General features: G+C 38.3%; 1 long non-coding RNA gene across 2 annotated transcripts; it reads right to left on the bottom strand.

Annotated features, from left to right (window-relative positions):
- Positions 1 to 1,034: 1,034 nt before the first annotated feature.
- Positions 1,035 to 16,006, bottom strand: LOC138362689 (uncharacterized). 2 transcript variants are annotated; one of them, XR_011227874.1, is made up of 6 exons: positions 15,904 to 16,006; positions 12,618 to 12,755; positions 11,974 to 12,169; positions 7,443 to 7,752; positions 4,688 to 4,784; positions 1,035 to 4,282 (listed from the first exon to the last, which is right to left on the bottom strand). It is a non-coding gene; the product is annotated as an uncharacterized lncRNA (long non-coding RNA). The 2 variants fall into 2 exon arrangements; XR_011227875.1 differs by having other exon boundaries at positions 1,035 to 4,272.
- Between the last annotated feature and the right edge of the window lie 288 nt (positions 16,007 to 16,294).

Below are 16,294 nucleotides of genomic sequence, written 5' to 3'. Positions count from 1 at the left end.
ATCCCCATTGATAGGGTCTGAAGAGGCTAACATTCAAGTGGCTCGTCATGGATCACCATTGGACCGAAGATTTACCACCAACACTTATATCTCCTCTATCACGGCAGCTCATGCATGGGAATACATGGGTATCCTGCTAGTGTTCGCCTTCGTCAGTTTCTTGTCAGCGATCATCCCACTCCTCAAATACATACCATACAAAGAAATAATGGAGACATCGACCATGAGTGGAATGATGCGTATGCCAGGCATGAATGACATAACAGACACTGTGAATATGGTGGGCATCATAGAACTCACCACAGGGCAGAGAGAACCTGGGTACATCAACCAAGCCGGGGTTGATGTAAGGGAACCAGTACCAGCTGGTTCACGAGATACTGTACACCAGATATTATTTAGTGACATTCACAACTGGTAAGTGATTGGCAGCAAATGTTGTTTCATAGACTGGAAGCATCCATGTTCCGTAGCTTCCTCATATGTTAAATATTATCCGGCTTATCTGACGTTGAGTGAACGAAGGACAATAATAATACAATACCCAGTTCTCAGAGAACTTGATCACATTACTCCTGTCATAACGTTCGATGCATGATATCAAATGTTCATATATCTAGGTAATGAACTTTGTTTTTGTCACATGGAACATTTACTTCAACAACTAAAACTACACTAGCAGCATTAATTATTCGTATATGAATGCATCTGTAATCTTGCCCTCCTGGCTTTGAATAAAAAAGCAAAAAGTTAATCTTGAGAAACGTCAGTATTCATCACTCTTAGTTCTTCACTTAAGGGACTTAACATGTAGGCAATTGCCTCACAACTGCTTCCAAATGCTTTCCCCTGTAACCATTCTTGCTAGCATCAAACAGCAGTTAACAATAATTTCCTATTTATTTTTACTCGCTACCTCGGTCGAAATCTAATGAAATTCGGATTTGAGTTTTACTTGTAAGACAAGTGAGTGAGAGCTAAGATGCGTCTCTGCCGAGGTTATCTGGCATCTTTAGCAAAGGCTAACTTGCATCCATGGTCGAGGCTGAATGACGCCATAGCACAAGACTGTGGCACCTTCGGCATTGTTATTTCAGTACTTATGTTGAATATTATATATATTTATTTATTGTTCTATTTATTGTTTGTTATGTATTTAGATTATTTTAATAATAAAGCATAGAAGAAATACCGTAGTGCTGAATGTCCGACCTGCATTGATCTAACCCTGAGATATACTAGAAATTATACTTTATATCATATGCACATGTTTCAAAACTAAACTCTCTACAGACTAATACGGTAAAGGATATACCGGCATAGTACATAATATGGAACAAATTTGACTACAGTTCTCTATACTTCATTGGTCACCTGTACATAAAATGAAGTTATGTTAAACAGGTCAAGGCTTTTAATACTTTAGCTAAGGTGAGATAGATTATGTTACAGAAGATGTGTATAAATGTGTTGCATGGCTTTGGTTTACCTGTAGACAATCTCCAGGGTCTTTCCACTTTTGGAGTTGAGCTTTAATAACATATACATTAAGCATATTTGTGCATGCATTTTACTGCACATATTGCAATACAGATATTGTACATATTGCAATACAGACATTGTACATATTGCAATACAGACATTGTACATATTGCAATACAGACATTGTACATATTGCAATACAGACATTGTACATATTGCAATACAGACATTGTACATATTGACAATGTAGTATAAGTTTTTTTTATCCAGCATTTGTCGATTTTATATACTTTATAAATTCAGAATTATTACAATCATACACCACCCATTCAATTATCACAATGTGTGTCCACTCTAAATCAATTTAGAGTGGACACACTAATCTAAATTAGTGCCACACTAAATCTTTACTCGTTTTAACCCTGTACACACCTGCATCGTTGACATCTGTATATATAGCTATTCATATAATTGAGTTCTTGTAGCAGCATCAATTATTAGCTTTTACTTTGTCTATCTGGGTGGTAACGTGGCAATTATCATAAATGATCAATTTCGTACCAGACCCCCAAGGTAAGTTCAGTATTTGTTGTCAGATGATCAGTATTTAATTATCACATGTCATCATCATGAGGGAAGAACTGAAGCTTCCAACCATACTAGAGAGAATCATGCAAGTCAACACGACCTTTTGCCTTAAAGTCATGAGACCCTACATCTCCTGCATTGCTCAGAAACAAATTATTTAGTGCTGTTAACACCCTATTGACTGAGGCCAACATACCAACTCGCTCCTTTTATGATAAATAGCTGAGCAAAAATGCCTACAATCTCATCAAACTCAACATTCCTTTTAAGTGCAATCTACCTGTCTCTGATATTTCTCTTTATCTGTACGCCACCATACAAGTATCATACACACCCGTCACCAAGAAAGGTAATGAGAATCTTGCTCTTCCCAAAACTGTCACACTTGAAACAATTGCCTCCATCGAAAATTTAAGATCACTGTGCACTATGTCTACACCGACGGCTCAGTCCAATCTTCTACTGGACGGACTGCAGCGGCATGTAGGTTTTATAGAAATAATATTTGCACACAGACTGTCAGTGTTAGGTTAAACAACGAGTTGACCTCCACACAAGCAGAACTAGCAACACTACAACTAGCTACCAGCACATTAAAAAACATTTGAGGAGGAATAATATTTTGTGATTCAAAGTCTGCTCTTCAAGCAATCGAAAACTTCTGGAAGATCGACAGCAAGAACCTCATAGTACAAATTCTAAATGACCTAATCGCTGTACAGAGTAAAGGATTTCGAATCTTCTTTGTATGGATACCATCACACATAAATATAACCCATCATAATGAGACAGACATTGCAGCCAAATTAGCGTGTAACAAAAATAAAGTTGAATTAGATCTAAGAATTCCCATCTCTGCGGTAAAAACTATATTGTTCCAAACACTCTGGTCTGATAGGAAAGAAATTACTGATTCCTAACGACCTAAAAGCACCAGTATAAAAAGTTATGATTTGTTCAGATATGAAAGCTATATTTATGGGCAGCAGAAAACGTCCATCAGACTGTGCGACACAGTGGTTGCCAGGATCAGGTTGGGTTACCGTTACCACCTACCACATTGTGGTAGGTGGCCACAGGTGACGGATCTTCCAAGCCTGAGCTTTCCAGGTGCAAACTCTGTGAACAGAAACTGGGGCATGATCTCCCACACTACATCACAGAATGCCCAGTTATTAGACTATTCAGACTCGTTGGCATGAGGTACCTGGAGCTTTGCAATTACTTTATTCACTCATGTTCTTGAAGATATCCTCATATTGCACCCAAAATTTGCCAGTGCAGGCTACTGAACATATGGCCCTGCATGACTAACCATCCTATGAGATGGGGACTTTTAGGAATACTGAATATTGCAGCAACAAAGCTCGGTACCATTTTTTGCATCATCAATTACTATTCCTTTGACATTTATAATCAAAATTGGCTCTATTCATAAAGAAATACCACTCATAATACACGTACTAAAATAATTCTGGAGTAATACCCTACACTATAATATCTATTATCTGTTAATCAGCACATACTAGGATTACAAAAATAAAAATCACCTTCTGATTGCCATGAACACGAGAGTATAATTTAGATGAAAGCACATCACTCCTCTAATTCATATTTGTATTTCACCCTCCTCCTACCAGGGACAAATCTGGATAAATGACAATGTAACAATAAATCAACATTTAAAATGCTGATTTAACGGAACTTGAGCATGTTATCCCGCTTGGATTTAACGCATACGTTAAATCTTTTTTCTTGGCACATAAAATGAAATTCGCATTCGCACAGCAATCATTTACTACTGCAGTCCGTTCGTCATGCACCACTGAATAACTACGTGCTCAATAAAAAATAATATTAATAAAAGACAGTCAGTGAAGGGCACCTCAAGGACAGTCTCCTGCAATTGCCATGGATTTCCCTTGATGAGTCACAACACTAACACTGTAGACCCTTAAACCTGAGCGCCTACAAGCAAAGATCTTTTGTTTTGCCATTAATGTCTCCTTGTCAGATGACGTTACATTTTGCCCATGCTGCTATGTCTTCCTTAAATTGGGAAAATTCTCCACCGCAACAACAGCAATGCCTCAATACGCGTTAACACATGAACCACATCTTGCTGTTTCTCTCTCTTGAATTCTCCTGTGGCAGATATCTGATACCTCATTACATTTCTTGAAGATGCAGTCTTCCAGTGTCCTGCAAGACTCTTGAAACAATTAGTAATACAACAGAGTCCCAACTGAGCGCCAAATCAGACAAAATGTTTTATAACACAATCATTACATCACACCCATCCTCCTAATTCAATCAGAACGTCACTTGAATCTCCCAAAGCAGTGTCACGGCTTGCATGGTAAGCTACTATTGACTGAGCTCAACTCTGTAACACTCATTGGTATGCTCAAATTAAGTCCTGGTTAATTTTATTTAATTGGTGATGTCAATGTAAACTGATTGGTTAATTTTGATGTCAAATTTTTTTATGATATCTGCTTACCTGTTTCAAATTACCGCTAATGGAAAATTCTAACCTTTGACGGTTGATTTCCTGACCTCAAATAATATACATGATTTACAACCTACTTACATAATAGAACATCAATATATTTACCATATGTACTAGATTTATATGATGGAATGTCAGGTAACGTGATAAGTGGTCTCGATGCTGCACGAGTCCCCCGCCCTTGTGACAAAATCTCTGGAAACTAAAGAAAAATTACATGAGCTATATACAAACAAGAGGAGATGAGGCGAATATGGTAATCATCTTGTGAGATTGTTGGTAAAATCTACACGAATTATTTTTTAAAGTCCTAAATCTCTTAAGGAGCCTATCCGAACTTTACCCAACAAAAATGAACTAGATTTGCTAATATATTACAGGTAGGTTTCACTTACTTTTGAGGGCATCAGTACGTTTCCCAAGTTGCTATCTTCCATGAATTAAATGTGTTATGTTCAAGTTTGATTAAAACAAGGATAAAGCAATATTAAAAAAAAAATTATATATAATTTCCAAAATACAGATTCATGTGCAGGTTCTGCTAGAAGCGGGATCATTTTGTAAAACTAATTTAATGTAACAGAGGAAAGTGCAAAACGCCCATTGGTCCATGACAGGCAGCTCCTATTTATATCTAACTGGACTCACTTGTGTCTAACATAGAAATTGGGTTAAGTTAGGTAAAGTACTTGAATACTGCACGGATAAAACTATTTCAGCATTAGGGATTTATAAGTGATTGAAATCTGATAGTTATAATTTTGTGTTTGCTAGACACTACAACCTTTAAATAATAAGCTTAAGAATACTCACTCATAGCACTAGAAATGTTCATTGTTTTTGAAAATATAGCAAACCATAAAATACAATTTAGAAGTAGTCAATAACGAATGCTTACATATGGGAGCAAGCCAATATTTTGCTCACTTAATGCATAACCTGAAAAATATGCTCACACATATAAATACGGAACATCAAAGCGCACTCAGGCCCTAGGAAGCCTAGCATCCCTGATGGGTACTGATACTCATTAATATCTAGAGGTATAACCAAGTATACATATCTCCAGACCTCACTATAGAGCAACAAAAAACGACAGGGGTACTAAGAAGCAAACTGAAAGTTAAAAAAATTCCTTCATCCATTTCCTTTATAATCCAGTCTTTAATGAACTGGCAGAAGAACTATGCCTACCGTTGAAATTACTTTTCACAAACTCTCTAAACCAATGCGTAGTCCCTTTAGAATGAAAATATGCAAATGTCACTTCAATTTTCAAAAAACGCAGAAAGACCTCAGCAGAACACTATTGGCCGATCAGCTTTACATCACACATCTGCAACCTCACGGAGATAATCCTCAGGGAGGGAATCATTCACCATCTTTCAGTGAACAACCTTGTACAATCGACACAACATGGATTTGTTAAAAACAAGTCCTGCCTTACAAACTTGCTCACATTTTTGGAAACGGTAACCAGCTACTCAGACAAAGGTGGATGTAGATAAATTCGTGGATTTTGCTAAAGCTTTTGATAAGGTACCACAATGAAAGACTGCCAAGGAAATGGTAAAATTTAGAATAGATAACAACAATGGTTGAAGGAAAGAAAACAAATGGTCGTGCTAAATGGAAACTAATCTGAATGGAGAAATGTGATAAGTACAGTGCCACAAGGGTCCATTTTGGGACCTACCCTTTTTGTCATATACATCAATGACAAAGATGAGAATACTGTATTACAAACCTCATCATCAAATTTGCAGATGACATAAAGATTTATGATAAAGTGGGAAATGATAATAATATTGAGGCCTTACAAATAGCTCTACATGAACTCAACATATGGTCAGAAGACTGGCAAGTGCTTTTCAAATTAATGTCGACAAATGCAAGACCTTGCATGTAGGGCATAACAACCCACGCCACGACTACCAAATTAACAGCATTACATTAGATTGATGAAGAAAAGGACCTTGAAGTAAAAATTCACCACTCATTAAAAGTTGCACAACAGGTTGGTGCAGCAGTCAGAAAAGCCAACCAAACTCTTGGGATAATCAAGCATACTTTTGATAAGGAAAAAAGGTAATGGTTCAACTGTATAAATCTCTGATGCACCCCCATTTGGATTACTGTATCCAAAGACAGCAGTAGAGATTAAGTTACAATAACGTGGCTGAAAATTAAGACACCCAACACGCAAATCTGAAAATCAAGGGTTGATGACGTTTCAATTCCTCCTGGACCATTATGAAATGACGACGTTTCGGACTGTTCTAGACCATCATTATCAGTTACTTCTTATATTTATAAACTTATGGGTTGGGTGTATAAGACAGTAAGTGGCCTGATATTCGGGTTGTGTTTCTACACAACCCGAGGGGGGTGTATTAAGCTGCTTGATAACTGAGACATTAAGTATCATACAAGAGGAAAATCATACCTAAACAATAAACAAGTAATATAAAATAAAATGTAATTTCTAGTTGTGATATTTTGTTACCTGCCCGAGAGATCCTATCAATATATGGCTACATTAAATAAGAAACTATCTCTAATGTAACGAGAGTAATACCATGTCACGGAGTCAAGGACTAGTCAGCATGAGTGCAAGGAGAGCGATAAAAGTGATGTTGATAGAGGATGGCAAGTCAAACCCACCAAGATTTAATTTACCTGGAATTTTTGTTTACTTAAAAGTTACTAAGTAGACCAGTTAAAGTAATTATCGTAAAAATATGTCAATTTTTTTTCTGGCTAGTATTATATCCTAAATGCTGATGTATACAAAATATAGAAAATGTTTATTATTTCCTCTCCAACTTAGCTTTTGTGACAGTCATATTTTGAAACTGACCTATTTCCAAAGAGAGAACGGGCGAATTTGCGTCTTTTCGTTTTTGTCAGTGTCCCAGCTGTCCCAGAAGCAAAGATAGCAGGGAAACTTGGTATAACCGCCTTGGAGACACGTGTCTGGAATGCCACTGTTGTGAAGTCTCCGTTGACCTCCCGGCCGTACTCATCATACTTGAAGGCGTCCAGCAAGGTCTTGGTGTTGTAATCCTCTGAGTTGCTCGAGTGAGCCAGGGAAAGAGACTTATAATGGGAAACTTGCCCCATTATGGAGGCACTCCATGCTCACTCAGCACTGGATCCATCTGGATGTTCTGGAAAATAGGTAAATTTCAATATATCACTCTTCTGATCACAAAAGCAAAGTTTGTGGGAAATAATAGCTATTTTATATACAGTACTTTGGAGACATAAGCAATTAGTAAATAACATTTACCATGAAAAAAAATTACACTTTGTATTGGAAGTGATTTACCTCTTGATTATACACTAGAACGATGAAGTATTCTGTAGCACTAATGACAAAAAATAGTGTTCTTTTGTCCTCGTAGAGACGTACTGAATAAGAGGATAACATTTAAAAGACACCAGGCCTGGCGCCCAGTGACAGACACCAGGCCTGGCGCCCAGTGACAGACACCAGGCCTGGCGCCCAGTGACAGACACCAGGCCTGGCGCCCAGTGACAGACACCAGGCCTGGCGCCCAGTGACAGACACCAGGCCTGGCGCCCAGTGACAGACACCAGGCCTGGCGCCCAGTGACAGACACCAGGCCTGGCGCCCAGTGACAGACACCAGGCCTGGCGCCCAGTGACAGACACCAGGCCTGGCGCCCAGTGACAGACACCAGGCCTGGCGCCCAGTGACAGACACCAGGCCTGGCGCCCAGTGACAGACACCAGGCCTGGCGCCCAGTGACAGACACCAGGCCTGGCGCCCAGTGACAGACACCAGGCCTGGCGCCCAGTGACAGACACCAGGCCTGGCGCCCAGTGACAGACACCAGGCCTGGCGCCCAGTGACAGACACCAGGCCTGGCGCCCAGTGACAGACACCAGGCCTGGCGCCCAGTGACAGACACCAGGCCTGGCGCCTAGTGACAAAGACAACAACGGTACCTGAAGTAGATGAAATAACAGCAAAAAAATGTGATCAAGTTATTGAAAAGATAAGAAAAAAAAGCAACACTTAGTTGATTTAATATAATTTGATTTTTTAAGAACCATATATTAATTAAATATTAGTATCTGTTATTCTCAGAGACTCTTAAGTGCTTTACTTATTATCAAATCCTTTACCCACACACACGTTTCGTGGCAGAAATCCAATAGTGCCTTTATCTTATTTATAATAAATGTAAACCTAGAGTTATGCTGGGTACAAATTCAGATTATTTTAGATATCTATTATAGGTTGTATCGGGGGGAAAGCGCCAAGTCATTACGACTATATAGCACTTGAAAGGAGGTCAGGATAAGGATTTTGGAATGGGACAGGGATGTGGGAACGGAAGTGTCCAACCACTTGGACGGTCGGGGATTGAACGCCGACCTGCATGAAGCGAGACCGTCGCTCTACCGTCCAGCCCAAGTGGTTGGACTAGATATCTATGAACTGGCTGACGAATTATAAATGAATCTAATTTTTCCATTACTTAATGTTTTGAATTTTGGATATTACAGAGTGGATATAGCAGTGGATCCATGCTGGGACTTGGCAATCCTCCTCACCCACTTCTCTCGTTCATAGAAGAAAATGAAATGTTCGAAGAGAAGAAACCTTTAGGCGTTATCTCCAACGCCAAGAAGAGCAGCAACATCTCGAGGGACTCTTCCTCAACTTCTTCCAATTCATCACCTCCACAGGCTGAATCATACACCCAGACCAAAGATGACCAAGCTACAATTGTCACAAACTCAGAGTCATCTGCCATCCTTCCACTTCACCACCGAGACATTAGCAACGTCTTACCAAACTCGACTAAGTTAGGAGTGAGCGGTGTGTGTCTGTTCCTGGCACGTTTATTGGGTTCGGGTCTCACTTTAAACAGCTACGTCGATCCTTCATTAGCGGCCTACTCTTTGAACTATCTCTGTTCACTGTTAATGTTCGCTGTCCTTACCACTTTCGGAAGCATCCTTCCGTTGGCCATAACTTTTCCCAAGGAAAAGCTGCGTGGGCCTGGAATGTCACAGATGTCTGACATGAAAAACATGTCAAATATGAACCGCTTGACGGTCATGACAAGTACTACAGAAATGTACGACAGGGCAGATATGACAGACATTGACACAGCAAGCATAGCAGACACGCTAGGCATAACGGGTAGACAAAATAGGAATAAGAGACATAGAAGGCATGATAGGCATCAGAGGAACGGCAGGCTGGAAAGGAATAAATACGAATGATAGATTACTTATTCGCATCAAAAGACGCAGCCACTAAAAAAGTATTCTTAGTGAAGGAAGCAGTGTAACTTTACCCATGAGTGGTGCTTTAGTTAGGAACTGCTTGGTAATTTTCAGTTTCTGGTTCAACGAGACTGGGTGCAACTGTTGTTTTGTAGCTGTTGTCCCTCCTGGGCAGAGTAAGACTACTGGATATTGTCCCTTCCCTCTGCTCGCACAATTGCAATGAATGTTACTGTCCCCCCAAAAACGTGGTTTCATACATGGAAGGAATGTACACACTGAAAAGTCATATATTACCTTCCTAGATTTCAAATCTTTGCTGAATCATACATTACTTATCTAACGGGAAGTAACTTATCTTCACTGTTTCAAGGGCTTAGAAGTTTAACAAGAAACTTTGTACTAGGCACCCAACAGGGAGGTGTGCTCAGCCTAATTTTGTTTAATGAATTTATCAATGCGCTGCTACGCTGATACCATTGGGTATACTAGTCCTCTTTTCAGAGAAAACAAAAATACTAAATCGGCGCCCAAGCAAAGTGGGGAGGAACTGATTCTCCCCATGACCAATTATTTTGTATGATTTCAACTGAGTTACCCAGGCGGCCGAATCTTCAGAATAGTCATTAGGATGGATTAAATGGTGAATTAGTGAGTGACATGCTGACGGATTATATCGTCATCACCAGACCTAGGAAAATAATAATAATTAATGATAATAATTAATAATAATAATAATAATAATAATAATAATAATAATAATAATAATAATAATAATAATAATAATAATAATAATAATAATAATAATAATAGGGGTATCCTCAGCTTAAAATTGTTTTACAAATAAACAAATATACTATTAATTGGTTTTATTACACCTATTAAACAAAGTTGAGGTAAAGTTTGAGGAAGTGTGTAGGAAGTGTAGCAGGTAATCCAAAACTTAATTGTTGGATCCATTCAAATGACCAATTAGTTTGCATGATTTCAACTGAGTTACCCAGGTGGCCGAATTTTCAGAATATTAACTGGGATGGATTAGATGGTGAATTAATGAGTGACATGCGGACGGATGATGTCATCACCAGGCCCAGGAAAATAATAATAATAATAATTAGTACCTAAACTATCTTTATAGGTACAGGTACTTCTGTACCTGTAAAGATAAGCGTTAAAATATCTGCTAACATTTTTTATCAATTTTACTGTTAATTTATAAAAAAAAAATTGTTAGTTTAAGGACTAGCCAGAAACGCTATGCATGCTAGTGACTTTACAAGAATGTTAATTCAACTTATTTTCTATATTCTGTTAACCCCCAATACAACTTCTTGTATATAAATAAATAAATAAATAAATAGTAATAATAATAATATGGATATCCTCAGCGTGTGTTGCTAAATATTACATGCATATTTCCTAACCATATTAAATATAGGGGTAACCATGGATAACTTTTCTTATAAAGCTACTTTTGGGTGTTGAGGATGATTGGGACTTACCTGGAGGGCAGTGGTGTGGCTTATGAAGCCCTTTCATACCCAAAGAATAGTAGACAGACTAAGTTTGATCCATCACCTACAGTCCCGTTGGTCCAGGGTACAAACTACCCATGTCTTTGGTGGGTATACTATCCCTGTAGGGTACAGCGACAATGACTTTTTTACCCAAAAGATCAAATGAATTCAGCGTTTATAAGTTCCAGGCTTGATTTTCGAGTAGGACAAGACGTTTTGGGTAGTTTCCTTCTACCCGATGCCTCTGTTCATCTAGCACTAAATAGGTACTTGGGAATTATTAGTCAACTAATGTAGGTTGCAACCAGGCTGTGATTCATACGTCAGGCTGCGAGTAGCTGCGGCCAACAGCCTGCTTGACCAGACCATCAACCAGGAGGCCTGGTCAGAGACCGGGCCGCGAGGACGTTGATTCCCGAAACCAACGAAAGGTAAACACAAGGTAACCTGCATCCTGGAGGTCAGTTATTTGTCTTGGAGGACCACGATTAGCCTAATAGGCTTCTCCGATAATGTGAAACCAAATATATTCAAAATGTCTAGCTGAGAAATCACTTACGGGCGTGTGGCAACTTAGTCACCAGACAGATCCCGACACTGACTTACCAGCAAGCGAGCAAGTTGTTTCCTGAAGGTAGGTGGTGTGTAGTAGTGTCTGCCTGGTTCCAGCACCGCTCTCTTGTCCTCCAGTGGGTTATGGGCATCTGGCACGCTCCTCGCTCTGCCCAGCGTGCTCTCACACTCAATAGGTTCTCCTGACACTTGGCTTGTTCCACCCATACTGCCTGCCAACTGCAGTACTCTGGAGAAAATATATGATATATGAAGGTTTATACTGTATTGGGGTATACACTGTATGAAGGTATAACTGTCGTGAGATATACAGTAATGTTTATATGACAATGAATATCAATTTAAGTCAGGGAATTAACATTTTATTGAAGTTTTATATTATATTTGCTTAGTATGATAAGGAAGTGTATAATCAAGTTTATAAAATGATAGGCTAATGATCTAGCAATATATTGTATATTCTTGATTAAGTCTTGTTGAAACTTTGCAGGTCAAAACGTCATGAAGGGTTACATAAATCGTGTAAAGAGCTACGTAACACTAAAAATTCCCTTCTGGTAGGATAGTCAGTCATGTATGTAGGAGAAATACCGGGATTATGTTGATGAAGAGAATTACACAGGACTAGAAAATTAAGTATTGAATATAATTCATTCAAATGCAAAAATAAAACATACATATTCTTATTTAAAGGCAAGGGTCCTATGTTTGGGATGTAAGTCCAAATTCTATGTATCCTTGATACTAGTAATGGGCTGTAGTAGGTACGGTCCTTAAAGCTGAGCTGACTCATTGATTGCAGAGCCACAATATACCTGCGGGTATTCAAACACATTTAGCTTGTGATTTTTACAATGATAAATTGATAAAAGACAGTCTATAACTGTAAACACTGGTACGGTTCGTGAACAAAGATCTGAAATAATTACATAGTTTAACCTAGCTCTAGAAATATTGTAACAGCCAATTATCAATTGTTCTGATATTCTCAACAAAGTAGTTGTATAATACAAGGATAATGCATGAACACTATGCATAGAAAATAGTATATGCAATAAAATAAACTAATTTGATTAGTTCAAATTCAAATTAAGATTAATGGATATGGCAATTAAATGTATGGATTATACTAAAGAATTATATATACAAGATATAGAGATTCAAATTTATATGAATATTCAGCAATAAAAGAAGTTCAGTTACTGAAGGTAAATCTACTCACTAATTAGCGAGGCCTTGTCTCGCTTCATAACAACTCTCAATTTATATATGGTTGTATTAATGTCATAAAGAATAATATTGACCAATCTACGCTCTAAAACAATTAATAACATCCTGAAACTGAGAACAGGAGCCTAGTCTGGCAAGTTGTCAGACTGTATCATCTCTCAGGAGATAGGCTCTGTATTTTTGATGATGAGCACCTTGATGTTGATTGAGTTCCTGGTAGCGTTTGCTGTAGGATGGATACGTGTAGCAGTGTTAAGGATTAAATGATGGTGGAAGCGTGGCAAGTCTCTGGGTACATGAGTTCACTCTCACTATTAATATGAGTTCTTATAGACGAATTCTAGCTTAGATTATAGATCAGGGACTCTCCGAATATCTAGGGAGTGATTACTGGTGATTAGCTAAGTATTTTGTGCGGTGGTGTCCACTGAAACTGTCCTCAAACACTGCACACGTGAAATATTTTGATGTCAACAAAGGGTGATCAGGTACTGTCCCCGTTGGGCGCTCCTGCCCCACCGGCGTCGGCCCCCTCCTCCAGTGAAGGTGCCGGCAATGATTATAAAATGATTATTTTCATTACTTAGACTGATTATTGTGATAAAGTTATATCACAAGATAAACACTTAGTAGATTTAAAGATTATTGACAGTACTTAAAAGTACAATTTGTCCTTTATTAAGGATTTTGAAAATACATCACTGGAAGCTATAACTTTGCTCCAACAATATTTTTTGATTTTTTGATTATCAGTTCCTCCTGGAAGCTTTTAGATTCTTGTGATAACATGCACAATGTTCAGCCTTATATAGGCATTGAGTCCAATGGTGTACTTTATCAAATGGTCATGTAGGCTGCTAATATAGATACTGATGATTGTTAAATCATCAGTAGAGATATGATTCTGATGTAAATATAGATAACATAGCCCGAAACGCTATGCGTGCTAGTGGCTTTACAAGAATGTAAAATCAACTTAATTTCTATGTTCTCTGTTATCCCCCAATGTATCTTCTTGTATATAAATAAATAAATATGGAAATATTTAATTCCTTAGATAATAATATGGATATGGTGAGTGGAATTTTCCACAATGTAGGCAGGTTAGGACAGATATATATGTATGCATACTAATAAGGGGATCAAAGTCAAAATGTTGTGGAGTCTTTTTAGCATTATAAAAATATGATAAATGTGATGCCCTTGCTAAGCTTGCAGCAAATCATGACAATGTTAACAGTAGTCTTAAACTATCAAATGGATCCCTTAAAAGTATTATTAGAAGAGAACTCTTAAATGAATTTGAAGAAAGTATAATAGTAAAACAGGAACTAAAATCCATTGTTCATCACAAAGAAATGGGTCAAACATATCATCTATATGCGGCTAATAACAATCAGTAGACTGACATACGTTGTCAGCTCGAATACGACTTTGCTACAAGTATCTCTGGCAGTTGGGATTGTATAGGGATCTATATAAAGTAAAGTGTAAAGTGTGTGGACAAAGACAGGGACACACACACTGCAGTATTACATCTTACACTGAAAAACTTTAATCATTTACAGAGAAATCTAAACTCAGGCTGTATGAAAAGGCCAATTATCTTTTTGTAAATGTTAAAATACAGTAGCTCCCAGACAAAATGAATTCATAAAATATTTTATATCCTTTGTAAAAACTGGTTCTGCACTCACCATCTTCGTTGATAAATTTTTCACGACACTTCTACACTCCACCAGGACCTAAGTTCATCATTAATATGTCCATGGTAATGAAGCTCACGCAAGTCCGGACACAGTCTAGCCAATACTCCCAGGGTACATCCCATACACCATACCAGGTGCACCAACCGGTGGATGAGTATGACCAACAAATTGATAGTTAACTCGCCGGCGACTAGTTCGACAGTCAACGGTGATAGAGGATTTGATGTCAACGTTGGGGGTATAAGTACCCCTGACCCCAGCCATCACGTTACAGTCTCTCTTCATGTGCTCAGGTATTACTACATTTCTGCTTGCCTGCTCCATCAGATACCGCTTCGTGAACAGTTTGTAGCGTTTCGTGTAGTTATTCTCAGACAACAGTATATGTGTTAACGTAAGTTTTGTCATGTTAATCTTGCTTTTGTGTTAGCCAAGTGTTTCAAATCTGGGGCTTGTGTGTACATCAGTTGTTATTGGTTTATCTTGATTAGAGTAATTTATTATATTTTTTTCTCTGAGTATTCCTTTCACTCCTGCTCAATTCTCACACTTCAAAGGCGCATGCGGTTTCTTGTTTTTAATGTTACGTGTGTGAACCCTTCCATGTGCACGGTACGACCGTATTACCGTATCATGCCGCACCTAATAAAACAAACACCTCTCTCCATCCCCACCCGACCAAATAATTAGTCCCAGAGCACAACAAAACAAGCAACTTTCATAGCCCTTTCTTAAAAGGTTTCGACGCCTAAGGTGATTGCTCTTTCCCCCACTGCTTTCCATTTTGTTCACAAACTATATGATTACTTATGCTGTTCTTATTACATCAGAAACTACCATTATCATGGTATGCTATACCACTTTCCGCACAAACCACGTTCACGTTTTCCTAATAACTCTTGATTATAATCCTTGGTAAGTAAAGTTCTCTTACCCTAATTTGATGTACGCATAATGCTTTGCCCGCACGCCATGGCTTCAACTCGCAAATAATGATATATTAAAAGAAAGCCAGAGAAAATACCTGAGTACCGAGAGGCGAGACCCCACAGGCAAGGAAGCACGCTCGCTGTGTCACTAGGTCTGTTTCTCTCAGAAAAAATGTCACACAAACAAAGTACGATTTATATGGTAGTATGTGTATAGCAAAACATTTATAAAATATAAATGTATTTCTTTGAATAATATTTACAACTATAAAACAAAACTAGCAAAAATAATACAACTGATTTTGTTATTGAAATTACTTTGTCATGAAACTACGATAATGCATCACTATCTGCCATCCTATTTTTGTCAATCAGAATTTCTGAGGCGAATCTGGGCAGATTTAGTCAGGTTGTTAAAGAGGGACCCATTATAAGCCAGTCTGGATATGAGAGGGTGCACTGCATATGCACCACTAGAGGTTTACC

This window comes from Procambarus clarkii, chromosome 9, assembly GCF_040958095.1.
Source record: "Procambarus clarkii isolate CNS0578487 chromosome 9, FALCON_Pclarkii_2.0, whole genome shotgun sequence".
Lineage (NCBI taxonomy): Eukaryota > Metazoa > Arthropoda > Malacostraca > Decapoda > Cambaridae > Procambarus > Procambarus clarkii.
This window is presented reverse-complemented; position numbering and strand designations above follow the sequence as displayed.